This window comes from Macaca fascicularis, chromosome 7 (assembly GCF_037993035.2).
Source record: "Macaca fascicularis isolate 582-1 chromosome 7, T2T-MFA8v1.1".
In the NCBI taxonomy this organism is placed as follows: Eukaryota; Metazoa; Chordata; class Mammalia; order Primates; family Cercopithecidae; genus Macaca; species Macaca fascicularis.
Window position 1 is genome coordinate 15,744,443 of NC_088381.1, and position 14,691 is coordinate 15,759,133.

The following is a 14,691-nucleotide window of genomic DNA, read 5'->3' on the forward strand; positions in this document are numbered from 1 at the left end:
TATATATTTAGCTTGTAAGTTAACAAAATCTTTAACAAACCAGCCACAAAAGTTAGCTGTATGAACCAGACTTACAGAGAATATAAAGGGACATGAAACCCATAGGAAAAGGAAATTCATTTCCTAAACAGTCACGATTATTTAGGAGAGATCTATTCCTTTTCAGTAAGTCCCTTGAAAGAGGAGACTATTTGTGTTATATCATTTTGCGCCTGACAAACTGCCTAATTTCTTATCTTGAACATAGTAGGTGCTCAAGAAATACTTGTTGAATAATGAATGAACATTTGTTAGAAAACTTTAGTAGGAAGGATTTTAATAGTAAAACCTTGAAACTAATCTAAGTGTTCAAAAATAGAGAACTATTTAATAATGTTTTACAGCCTCCAAAATTATGTTGAGGAAGAATAAGATATATCATAAAAATTGTGATACAAATTTTAGATGAAAAATTTAGGTTACTAAATAGTATGTACAAATTATTCCATTATTTATATATACATATATACACATATCTTGCTATTTTGTATATCAAAAGATACACAACATTATACTATGTTGGTTAACTCTGGGGATCTGATTCCAGGTTGTTTTTATTTCCTTCCTTGAGATTTTTTCTGTAATATCTGAATTTTATTCCTTTCTTTCCAAATTTGGAGAAAAAATTAAGGTTTCTGAAAATTAAAAAAGTAGATAATATATCAAGTTTGGATTGCAAACCAGAGCTTTCAGCAGAACATAGTTGAGTCTTTGCCATAGACACCAACTCATTTCCTTCCTTTCTGTGGCATTCATACCACTATCGTGCTTTTTTTCCCAGATGAGATGACAAAATGGAAAGACCATCTCCACACCAAGCATGGAGCCATAGGAAAGTGGAATGTCAGTCAGGGCAACTGCAGATCAGGAAATCGTGTCACGGAAAACAGAACCTGTATAAGATTCTAAGTTTATGCCATTTGCTGATCAGTTACCATATTTCAAAAATTATACGCACTGTAATCCCCCTCTCTGGTCTGCAGGCCCTTTGAAGGGGAAGGCATTTTTAGCAAATATCGTTTAAATGGAGAAAGGAGGCAGATCAATGTACTCCAAACTACTTCAGATTGGATCTTAGTCGGAATGTCTCCCCAGAGCAGAAGCTCTTCTCCAGAAGTACCTTTCCCGTTGGATTCAGGTTCAGGGTTGGAACCCACAGACCCAGAATGATAGGCTGTCAGCAAAGACAAGCACATCCTTAGCATCCAGCAATGCTCACTTTGTCCTTGTCTCCTTCATCTTCCTTCAAACTTCTATTTTTTTCTTAGATTTCTCTGAAACTCTTTTAAAAATTCCTTTTGAAACAAGTGGGTGCCTGACTCATTGTCTGTTTCCTCTGTTTTCCACCCAAGTGGTAAACAATGGGCTCTATTCAAATGTGGACCGTCTGTGAGCTGGGAACCTGCGTGCAGACAAAGCTCCTTATCCCACGGCAGACTGCCAGACCCATGCTCTCCTCCACTCACCTCCTGGGCTGTTTAATAAAGGCCACTTGGCAAAATGCAACATATTGTCACGGTCCTATGACCTTGTAGTTCTCTGTCTCCTTTCCCTTCAGCTCGAAAGAATATTACTCTAAATTCTGAAGTCAATGCATTTGAGAACAGCCTTTCAAAAGATACTCGTAAGAATAACAGGAGGTAGTTCAGGCCCCAGTCATAAGGACTACCTGTTTTTCTTTATAATAATTGTAATGCCTCTGTCCTAACTCCTCCCAAGTTGTTAATATTTTGTCTGTAGATGGTGGTTGCCAGGAAAGAGAATCTTGCAAAGTCAAGGGCATGACAAAGCTGAGAAATAGAGAAGGCTAGCCCAAGACTTTGGGAAGACAAAGGCAAAGGAACAAAATAGTAGGAATCAGACTATGGAACAAGAAGAACAGGACAAAGTTTCGAGTTCAAAGGGAGCAGATAAGACAAAAATAACTGAACTTAAATGATACAGTAGTCCTCAGGAAAAAAAGAGAGCGAGAGAGAGACGAGACTAGAGAACACATTCCCTTCAAGTGCTTGAGGAAAGCACACTTCCAGTGTGTATAGGAATCACAGGAGGAGATTTTGCATATTGTGTTGAAACTCCCTTCCCAAGAATTTATGTTTCCTGAAGAACACCGCCAGCTTTCCCCCTCCATCTTAAAATGGTAAGAAAGAAAGTTAAAGAGAAGGTAAGGGAAACAAATAAATAATTACGATATTCCAGTTATATTAGATATGTGTGCTTTTTAAAATAACTTCAACAACCATACAAAATTGTGGCTCTTATTCCTATTTTTTTACAGATGAGAAAATTGTAGCTTATAGAGTTTAAATAATTTGCTCACAGTCACAGAATTAGGTAGCACTAGAATTTAAAATCAAGTGGTATGACTAAAAAACCATGAGAACATTCATTCCTTCTTTTACAAATCACTCCCTATTGACAATCAAACCCAAGTCCTCTAGATTCTCCATGAATATTATTTAAATCTATCCTCTTTATCCAACCCTACTGTCCCTCCCTCATAGCTTAGCAAGTTTTCCCCAAATGCCTCCTCACTGACCTCCCATCTCTGTGTGTCCTCCCTGCCATTCTTTTCCTTTCTTCTTTCCTTTTCCTTCCTCTTTCAACATGTATCTCATCAATTCCAACCTGCTTAAAAACCTTCAGTGACTTCCCACTGACTTAAGATTAAGTCACTGCCCTCAAATATGGCACTGCTTACCCATTGGTCCGCATATTATATTCTCTCTCCCTCACTTTCTATGTTCCAACCACACTGGACTTCTTTAATATCCTCAAAACTACAAGTTGTATACCAGGGAAGGGCTTTTACACAGGCTGTTATTCACTGTGGAACACTCCCTCCTTTTTTCTTAGCTCAGCAATTCTCAAACTTTTGGGGCTCAGGGCCCCTTTGTGCTCTGAAATACTATGAAGAACCCCAAAGATCTTTTCATTTTAAAAAGGTAGATTATATCATTATATTATGTTGTAAATTAGAACCAAGAAATGTTTAAATATTTAATTCATTTTAAAACAACACAGTAAACTGATTATACCTTAACATAAATAACATTTTATAAAAACATAGCCACATTTTCCAAAACCAAAAATACTTGAGTGAAACTAGTAGCACTGTTTTGCATTTTTTGCAAATCTTACCAATATCTGGCTTACTAAAGTATAAATGGATTCTCATGTCTGCGTCTGCATTCAATCTGTTGTGATATCATATGTTATGCAGCTTCTGTAAAACTCCACTGTACACTTGTAATGCAGTAACAATGAAAAGGCAAATAACTTCTTAGTATTATAGGGAAACAGTTTTAACTCCTGAACCCCCTAAAAGTGTCTTAAGCAGAGGCCTCCAGGAAATCCAAGGTATACATTAGGAACTCTTAATTATTCTTTATGTCTCGTCTTAAAGTTAAAATTTGCAAGGATGTCTTCCCTGACCTCAAAGAACAGGTCTGAGTCCTCTTGTTATATGTTTCTATATCATCCTCACCTCTCTGTCAAAACACTCACTGTAACTATAATTTAATCAGTAATTTGCACAGGACAGAGACCATGCCAACTTTGTTCATAGTGAGTCTCCAGTGCTCAGCACACAGCAAGGGCTCAGAAAATCTTTGTGGGAGGAAGGAGGAGATAGAAGAAAGGGAGCGAGCAAGGAAGTAAGGCCTCAGACTCAATGAGACAGCGCCCTGCCAATGGCTCCATTCCTTCAGCAGGATGCACACAGAGATGTAACTTTCTACAGCGTCTGCTGCTCTGGCTTCCATTGAAACAGGATGAGAGAAAGTGGCAGGTAATGGACTGGAGTGAGGAGACTGAGGGGAAACTGTAGAGAATAATGGTTAGGAGTACATGTGCTGGGTTCTCTCATTGAGGTGATCATTCAATATTTACTAAGCAGATACAATTTGCCAGGCATTATTCTGGGCACTTGGGATACATCAGTAAGCAAAACAGAAAAGGTTCTGGCCTCAAGGAGTTTACAGGCAGACCTGAACTCGGCCACAGATCCCTCCACTTGAGTTGGCCTGGATTGTTTGTTTAACCTTCTTGTGCCTTATTTCTCTCATCTGTAAAATGTGAACAAGCCTTGAAAGTCTCCCGGTGAGAACTAAATGAAAGAATATCTTTAATGTACCCAGTAGAGTCAGGCACCTGGTAGGTGCCTAATAAATGGAAATCTTTCTGCTGGCAACTCTTATTCCATAATTGATTTTTTTCATGTACAGAAACTATTTGATAGATTAGAATCCAGTCATTCACAGGATATGACTTGGGTAGTTGTCAGGGAGGAAGAGTGCTGTATTTAGAGTCTTCTCAGGACTCAGGGGGGCTGGCTGCAGTGTCATTTTCCCATAGAGAAGCATCACCTCTCGCTTCCTGTCTTCTTCACAAGCCACCTGGTTATTTTTATATTGAACTTTGTGAGGTACTATCATAGTCTTAAGTTATGGGGTATTTCAAAACAGACTTTCCTGAGGACTCTTACAAAAATAATTATGCCACAAGTGTCAGACCATTTTAAAGAAGATATTCATAGCCAACTGTTTGTAAGGGACCACCTTCTTACACGGGTTTATCATGTATCATAGGGTTGCCGGGCTTTTCCAACTTCACCCTCTGAGTTTCGTTTGGCCTAAAAAAGGGACACTGCCTTTGAAGGAGGATTACCAGGAGAGAGGGAAAATTTACAAAAAAAGAGTACAGGGCTCTTTGATTTTTCATTTCCCTTTCCCTCTACTCACTCTTTGTGCCTTCTTCAGTTAGTACCACACTAGAGAAGTGTTAGGTAGAGAAAGAGGAAGAAAGAAAAGGAGACAATCTTATCAGTTGATTTTGCTATGTGTTACCAGTCTGGTAAAAACATTTGAAGTTAGAAAGTATTCAAACATGAATAAAGTTTCAGAGTTACTTGTATGGATTTCATTTCCTCAGAATACCCTCATTGTTCCTTCGCAGGAAATATTCATAAGTCAACTATCCAGAATCATAGTTATTATTCAAGTGGTGTGGGTTTAAAAGGAGATCTGATGCCATGGCAAACCTCACTGACTTAGACTGTTCTTCAAGTTAAACAGCAGGATGATGTCTGAAGTGACTGAAACACATATGGCTTCAGTGTGTCAAGAAGACCTGAAAGATCCCACATGGAAGTGAAATTCATTATTGGCAAGCACGGTGACAGGAGACCCCAGAGGGCTGAGCCGCAAAGAATTTGCAGAGCCGTATGGCTAACTCCATGGCCTAGTTTGATCTTGAAGTTATTGTCTTGGATAATCCTCTCAAATCTGTTCCTGTACTTAAGAGTCACTCATCACATGAGGGAGCTCCCTCTCAGGTTCCTTTACATCGCCCTGTCAGAAATGACTTTCAGGGAACACAGACATCACATCAAATCATCCAACAGATGTCCCTTTCAAATAAGTTGGAGCAGAACCAACTATATGGAGAAGTCATAAACAAGGAAACAGACAACCCAGTGATTTTCAGCGGATTGGCACTGCTCTTATGACAGAAACCTCAAGTTTCTTGGGTGGAAGAACATGAGTTCAACAGAGGGCGTGTGCACTATGCTGGCTGACTCTTGCCCTCCTGAGGCTCATGCTGTTGACAGGGGATAGAGGGGACACTTTTGGAGTCCAAATCCTGCACCATCTCAATGAAGTGCTATTCAACATCATGGCTCTAAGAAGTAACCCATTTTAATAACTGGCATCAGAGGACTTAGGAGAGAGAAAGTCAGTATCCAGACCCATTTCCGTCAGTGACTCTCTCCTTGTATTGGGAGGGTTGGCCAGAATCGTCTGATTCCTGTTTCTGATTTCCTTCCTCACTGGCATCAGAGGATTGCACTACAGGAAGACTAATATCTAACTGAGCTCCAAGTGCTAAATAAGAGCATCTCAGGCTCATTCCAGACCACCAAGAGGTTCGGGGTGACCAAGTCATAGACTATAAATTTGAACATTTGATGATTTTTGCAGGTGACTGGGTGAACAAAGGAAAACCCAAGAGATACATAAAGATGGAAACTAGGATTTCTCATTTGAATTCTTTAACATGCCTCACTCTAATGGTTATAAATATAAAGGAACTTTCACCTTCAAGAGGGTGAAATGAAGTTAATGAGTTTAGGTTTTAGGATTTTTTTTTTTTTAACCTACTTTAGAATAGGAAACATGCTTACTCATATTTACAAGGCACTGCAAGGCACCAGCCAAAAAACCTGAGTTATTGGCAGGATATTTTTGTTGTTGTTGTTTCTATTGTCCACATGGGTAGGCAATTAATACTTTTTAGGAAATTAGCTTGCCAACTCAACACTGCCTACTTTTGAATTTTTATTCTAGCAACAGCCCATAATTTATTGAAAATTCCCTATGTGCCAGACACTACACTAGACATTGGGAGTATGAAAATTAATACGGTAAAGATCCTGGCTTTAAAGAGTCTTTAACATTATTTGAGCAGTTTTATTACAGGTGTATATGTTGGAATTGTCAGAACACTTAGCTCAAAGCAAGGGTTCAAGCATGACTTTGCAGAGTAGATTTTGGCTGAGCTTAAAGGATGTGAGGATAAGCATACACATTTTTAAAATTACCCAGAATGTAGTGCCTACTGAAATGCTTGAGCCTCAGTTGCTTCTAAGAGTCCAGCTTCAGAACTTGCATCTTGCTAGATTGAGCTCATTGCTTAATTTCTAGCCAACATAGCCCATCTCTCTCAGCTGAATACTAAGCTCATCAACTTCTCCTTTGATCTAGGTCTTGAAAAGAATGTTGAACATGACAGGGCTGAAGGCAGAAACCATAGAAACTTCCATCCAGAGTTACAGTCATCTCTTAATAGCTGCCTACTGTTGCAATCAAAATTAACTCACTTCTTGCCCAATTGTGACACTTCACTCACCTTCTACTCAAGGGAGACTTCAAGAATTGTTGAAGCTGAACTTCTCAGGTTCTTATACTTAGTGACACTGTTCATGCAGTGGCTCAGTATGTCTTGATTTCTTGGAGCCAGCAAAAGTCACAAACTGAACCCTCAAATCGGAATTCATAAGTGACTAACTTGTAGCATAACTTTATTATACTAGGAAAGATGGGGTTAGGGAGAGAAAAAATATCTATAACATCTTAATGTTCAAATATAAGCACTTTATGTATATTTAGTCATTCGAACTCCAAATACACTTTAAGAAGCAGTTATTATTCCACTCTCTAATTCTACAATTTCTACCTTTTTAGATTCCACATGTAAGTGAGATCATATGGTATTTGTTGCTCTGTGCCTGACTTATTTCACTTAGCATAATGTCCTTAGGTTCATCCATGTTTGCAAACAGCAGAATTGCCTGGTTTTTTTTTTAAGGCTAAATAGTATTCTATTTTGTATATTCAGCACATTTTTAAAAAATCTATTCATCAGCTAATGGACACTTAGGTTGATTCCGTATCTTGCCTCTTGTGAATAATGTGGCAATGAACATAGGAGTGCAAACATCCCTTTAAAATACTGATTTAAATTCCTTTAGGTATACACCCAATTGGCTGTGGGAAGTTAGACAGGGAAAGGGTACACATTGGTCTATGGATACAGAGTTTCAGTTAGATAAGAGGAATAATTCTGGTGTTCTATTGCACAGCACAGTGTCTATAGTTAATAGCAATGTATTACATATTTCAAAACAGCTAAAGAGAACTTTAATTGTTCTTACCACAATGAAATAACTGGGTAAATGAATATGCTACTTAGCCTGATTTGCTCATTCCACAATGTATACATGTATCAAAAAGTCCCATTGTACCCCATAAATATACATTATTTGTCAATTACAATAAAACATTTTTTTTAAAAAAAGTAATCAAAGTCTCCATTTGACTGATAAAACTTAGATTAAATCTGAGCTAGAACTCAGCCAGTATTGCACCAAATGTTCTTTCCATTATGCTCCTCCTTCTTCCTCGCTAAGATTGCGCCCCTTCTCCTCCCTAACTCACCTCAAGCTCCCATCACCCTTCACTAGTTTTAAACCAAGGAAAAATGATTCAATGAATGATAATACTTGACCAAGAACTTTTATAGAGTTTTGAGTTAAAGAAAATGTGACTTGGGTCAAAGTCACGTTTTAAACTTGTGATTTGTGTTAAAGAAAATGAAACCCCTAAATGACTTTTCTTAAGTAGGCATTCAAAAAAAATTGACCTTTTCATCACTTAATCCTCACATATCTATATGCTATGGACTGAATTGTGCCCCCCAAAACTTTGTATTTGAAGCCCTAACCACTTTTCCACAATGTAACTGTATTTGGAGATAGAACTTTTATTTAGAGATGGAACATTGAACCTAATTAAGGTTAAATGAGGTCACTGTCATTAGGGTAGGACCCTAAGCCAATAGACCGGTGGGTTTATTAAAGGAAGACACTGATTCTCTCTCTCTCTCTCTCTCTCTCTCTCTCTCTCTCTCTCTCTGCCTCTCTGTCTCTCTGTCAGGCGAGGACACAGTAAAAGGAAGTAATCTGGGAGCCAGGAAGAGGACCCTCACTAGAATCTGATCATGCTGGAATCCTGAAGTTGGACTTCCAGCCTCCAGAACAGTGAGAAAATAGATTTATGTCATTTAAGCTACTTAGTATTTTGTTAAGGCAATTTAAACAGACTAATACACTATATAGTCTATGGACCCCCTCCAGGAATACCACTCGGACCATTTTACAAGAACAGTATATGAGATTCAAAGGGGTCATTAGGACATATGATGAGTAAAGTTGGTTATTCCAGGGTTTTACTTACTAAATTCCAGTACATAGTTCGAACCACTGTGGTACACAATACACTTTCCCACAGGAATGCCATAGCCTACTATTCCAACAGGATCAGATAATCTAAAGTAAGCAAATTCGGGAGATGCAATTGTGCTATGCTGGACAGATGGGCATGACTCTGTGGTTAGGGGGTGGAGTACCATCTGTTGCGGACACACGAGTGCTTCTTGCTGTCCTTGGGGAAAGTCACAGATGTTTCCATAACAGGTGTGTTTGCTTCCCCCATGTAGCTTTCCCAGACACGTCACACACAGCACTTTGGCTGAGTTACCTTTTCTACTCAAGCAAAGTAAGAGAAATGAGACACCTGCCCTGATAATTTAATTTAGAGGGAAAAAAGATGTGACTTGGTTGCTTCTGAGGTGCCTGAATGTACTTTTGGCAGGGAGTGGGGAAATAGAAAAAATACCAAATACTGAAGACAGCATGTTTCTCAAACCGTGAATAATTGTTGAATTCTTTATTTTATTTTTATAAGTTCCAGGGTACACGTGCAGGATGTGCAGGTTTGTTACATGGGTAAGCGTGTGCCACGGTGGTTTGCATCTATCAACCTCTCACCTAAATATTAAGCCCTGCATGCATTAGCTATTTATCCCAATGCTCTCTCTCTTTCACTCCTTTGCGTGTGGTTCTTGAGTAAAAGAATCAGGACAGGATAATGTGCACTATGCTTCCTGAACAATCGATTAGTAGGCTGAGGCTTGAAAGGTAAGGCAATATGCTGCCAATGAGCTAATTATTATATTCAATATGTTGAGCTATTAAGCATATAATTATTAAAAACGAATTATTAAACACACAATGAACTCAAATGTAACTACTAAATTCACAATCTTAGATTGTCTTTAACCTACTGCCCCCCATGCATTCTACCAAAAATTTTAGTATCTATCTTTTTCATGAATCCGGTGAAAAATACTGACAAAATTTAACTTTAAGGCATACCATTTTTTTCTGGTATATAACTGACCTGTGGTTAATTAGAAAATTTGGGGATGTCTTTCGATTGTCATGTATAAGAATATAATCTTCCACAAATCCTGAATTTAAAATGCTCCACATGCCCAGAACTCTTTTCTACAGAGCAACACAGAATGGTGGAAAGTCATATGTAACTCTAAAGGAAAGCCTCCATGTAATTACCTCTAAATATAAAGTTGCATACAAAGAGAATCAGTCTACCAAGTGTAATTAAAAGCAGTTCAAATTTTAATTATTTTTCACAAGTAAAGGCAAACACAGAGATACATACCCTTGCTGCAAAAAAAATTTTAAAAAGGTGTCTTGAGGACGTATTTCCAATTATTGCACTGGTATTCTGCCTATGAATTTATCTATTACTCTATCATGTGACCCCAAAATCTCACCTTTCACAGATGTAGCAATTTTTCATTTTTAAAATAATTTTAAAATAATGTTCTAAGATGAGGATTATCTGTGTAACTGTGTAATCATCTATCTAGCTGCCCAGAGAATTTTCTGTTCAAGAACATGCACCTCCTTTCTTAAATAAATAGAACTTATTTTAAGTTCTCTCCTCTAGATAGAATGAGTTGACTTTCCTCTTTATAAACTTGCTAAAAGTAGCACCCCAGGCACTTGTTACTTAAATGAGATACGTATTTAAGCAAAATGATAAAATATTAAAACTGAAAAACTGTATGTGTCAGTCACACATAAGATCCTGGTGGCAACTCACAGACTACCGGGTCCCCTCACGATCTATGGCTCCTGACCTGGTGGCCCCTACTAGTTTCTGGAAGGTGGAGGAGAGCTATCCTTAGAGTTCTGGAGAACTTACCACTATCTACACCTACCTTGTTTATTTGTTTGTTCATATGTATATTGCCTACCTCATCCACCACTAGATTGTAAACTTGAAAGTAGGGACATATTGTCTTTTTAGACTTGTAGTTATAGCTCCCAGAACAGTGACTGGAACAGAGTAGATACTATAAAAGTGTTTTGAATAATTAAGTGAATGAATAAATTAATACATGCTGCTTAAAATACACCCTTCCCCTTTGGTCCACCTTCCTGTGTGGACAGGTGCAGGGATCCCTCCAATGACAAACAACTGAGCAAAGAGTTATGGAATCAGACATCAAAGGCAAACATAAAAGAATGACATATCTTCCAAGGAATAAGATTCTTGAGAAACATATCTCTCCTATCCAAAGGGTGTAATTAGGAAATTTCCATGATTATGAAAAGCAATGTACTGGCCATTCTTTGAACTCAAAATGACTAATGCCTGGTGTGTGCGAGTGTGCGTGCGTGTCTGTGTGTGTGTGTGTTTATGGGAAGTAGTTGGGGAAAAGCATTTAAATTGGCTCTTAGAGATGCTTTTTATGACAAGAATGTAAGATAATTATAAACCAAATTTTTCCCCATCATAAATGAGTTATAGTCAATATTAGACAAGCAAATACCTATTGACTAGGAATTATATGCTGAATAATGTATTCATCTGCTAAGGCTATTGTTATAAAACATCACATACTAGGTAGCTTAAACAACTTAAATTCATTTTCTCACAGTTCTGGATACTAGAAGTACAAGATCGAGGTGCTGGAAAATTTGGTGTCTATATTGAGGCTTGCAGTCATCTGCCACCTCTCTGTGTCCTCACATGAACTTTTCTCTTTGTATGCAGAGAGAAAGAGAGAGAGAGAGAAGGAGAGGAGAGAAGGAGGGGGGCAGACAGAGAGATAGTTTACTGGTGCCCGTTCCTCTTCTCATAAAGACACTATTCCTATTGGATTGAGCCCTACTCTTTTAACCTCATTTAACCTTAATCACCTTCTTAAAGCTCCTGTCTGTAAATAGTCACAACAGGGGTTAGGGTCTCAAATATGAATGGGAGAGGGCACAATCCAGTTCACAATAGATGATAAAGGAGAGAATATAAATGAGACACTGATTTTCTTAAAAATGTTTCAATTTAGAGGTGGGTTGGGGAGTGGAAACCAACACCGTCCATGCAGAACTTTAGCACCTGACCTGATAGGAGTTCCAAGAGAGATGTGAAAAACAATTGCCCTGAGACTGCCAAAGGAAAAGCTAATGAATTTGATTTAAAATGATTGAGAAAAGCTATGTAAGGAAATATTAGAAAATCCCACAAATATGAGACTTTGTAATAGCTTTCTTCTGAGGCAGATTTCAAAAATAGCAATCTGGAAGAATTTAACAATAGGGAAATGGAATGAAACCTTTGAAAGAAAACAAGATAAGATCTATGAAAAACAAAGCTTTAAAATACTAGAAAAAAAATTCCTGTTTGAGAGAACTCAATAATTGGATATATGTGAACGTAGCTGCTTTCTGTTTTATTATAAATGTCTGGTTCACAGACCTCAGCAGCAAAGTCTTATCCACAAAGAAGTAAGTCTGAACAAAAACTGACAATATGTATCTCAAAATAATAAGAGCTATTTATGACAAACCCACAGCCAATATCATACTGAATGGGCAAAAACTGGAAGCATTCCCTTGGAAAACCTGCACAAGACAAGGATGCCCTCTCTCACTACTCCTATGCAACATAGTGTTGGAAGTTCTGGCCAGGGCAATCAGGAAAGAGAAAGAAATAAAGGTATTCAGTTAGGAAGAGAGGAAGTAAAATTGTCCCTGTTTGCAGATGACATGGTTATATATTTAGAAAACCCCATCATCTCAGCCCCAAATCTCCTTAAGCTGATAAGCAACTTCAGGAAAGTCTCAGGATACAAAATCAATGTGCAAAAATCAAAAGCATTCCTACACACCAATAATAGACAAACAGAGAGCCAAATCATGAGTGAACCCCCATTCACAATTGCTACAAAGAGAATAAAATACCTAGGAATCCAACTTACAAGGGATGTGAAGGAACTCTTCAAGGAGAACTACAAACCACTGCTCAATGAAATAAAAGAGGACACAAACAAATGGAAAAACCTTCCATGCTCATGGATGAGAAGAATTAATTGTTGTCAAAATGGTCATACTGCCCAAGGTAATTTATAGATTCAATGCCATCCCCATCAAGCTACCAATGACTTTCTTCACAGAATTGGGAAAAAACTACTTTAAAGTTCATATGGAACCAAAAAAGAGCCCCCATTGCCAAGACAATCCTAAGCCAAAAGAGCAAAGCTGGAGGCATCATGCTACCTGACTTCAAACTATACTACAAGGCTACAGTAACCAAAACAACATGGTATTGGTACCAAAACAGATATATATATACCAATGGAACAGAACAGAGGCCTCAGAAATAACACCACACATTACAACCATCTGATCTTTGACAAACCTCACAAAAACAAGCAATAGGGAAAGGATTCCCTATTTAATAAATGGTGCTGGGAAAACTGGCTAGCCATATGTAGAAAGCTGAAACTGGATCCCTTCCTTACACCTTATACAAAAATTAATTCAAGATGGATTAAAGACTTAAATATTAGACCTAAAACCATCAAAACCCTAGAAGCAAACCTAGGCAATACCATTCAGGACATAGACATGGGCAAGGACTTCATGACTAGAACACAAAAAGCAATGGCGACAAATGCCAAAATTGACAAATGGGATCTAATTAAACTAAAGACCTTCTGCACAGAAAAAAAAAAAAAAAAAACAAACAAACAAACAAAAAAAAACTACCATCAGAGTGAACCAGGCAACCTACAGAATGAGAGAAAATGTTTGCAATCTACCCATCTGACAAAGACTATATCCAGAATCTACAAAGAATTTAAACAAATTGACAAGGAAAAAACAGCCCCATCAAAAAGTGGGCAAAGGATATGAACAGACATTTCTCAAAAAAAGACATTTATATGCCAAAGGACACATGAAAAAATACTCCTCATCACTGTCATCAGAGAAATGCAAATCAAAACCACAATGAGATACTATCTCATGCCAGTTAGAATGGCAATCATTAAAAAGTCAGAAAACAACAGATGCTGGAGAGGATGTGGAGAAATAGGAACGCTTTTATGCTGTTGGTGGGAGTGTAAATTAGTTCAACCATTGTGGAAGACAGTGTGGCGATTCCCCAAGGATCTAGAACTAGAAATACCATTTGACCCAGCCATCCCATTACTGGGTATATATCCAAAGGATTTTAAATCATTCTACTATAAAGACACACGCAGACGTGTATTTATTGCGGCACTATTCACAACAGCAAAGACTTAGAACCAACCCAAATATCCATCAATGATAGACTGGATTAAGAAAATGTGGTGGCACATATACACCACGGAATACTATGCAGCCATAAAAAAGGATGAGTTCATGTCCTTTGCAGGGACATGGATGAAGCTGGAAACCATCATTCTCAGCAAACTATCACAAGGAAAGAAAACAAAACACCACACATTCTCACTCATAGGTGGACATTAAAAAGGAGAACACTTGGGCATAGGGTGGGGAACATCACACACTGGGGCCTGTTGGGGGACTGGGGGAGGGGTAACATCAGGAGAATTACCTAACGAAAATGACGAGTTGATAGGTGCAGCAAACCAACATGACACATATATACCTATGTAACAAACCTGCACGTTGTGCACATGTACCTTAGAACTTAGTGTGTGTGTGTTGTGATGTGTGTGTGTGTGTATATACATATATATATAATTGATGATAATATCTATATATCTATGTCTACACTTACATATTTACCAACATCCAAGCATTTTAGAAGTCCCTTGATTCTAATTTATTAATCTGAACAAGTGGACATTTTTAAATAGATGAGTAACTTCTACTGATAAAACCACATTCATTTATGATTAAAGAACAAAAAGCCTCTTTTCCTAGTTTAT

The 14,691-nt window shown here is 37.9% G+C and overlaps 1 long non-coding RNA gene across 1 annotated transcript; it reads left to right on the forward strand.

Moving 5' to 3' along the window:
• The first annotated feature begins 5,183 nt into the window (after positions 1–5,183).
• Positions 5,184–5,864, forward strand: LINC02915 (long intergenic non-protein coding RNA 2915). Its single transcript, XR_006699282.2, has one exon. It is a non-coding gene; the product is annotated as a long intergenic non-protein coding RNA 2915 (long non-coding RNA).
• Positions 5,865–14,691: the final 8,827 nt, after the last annotated feature.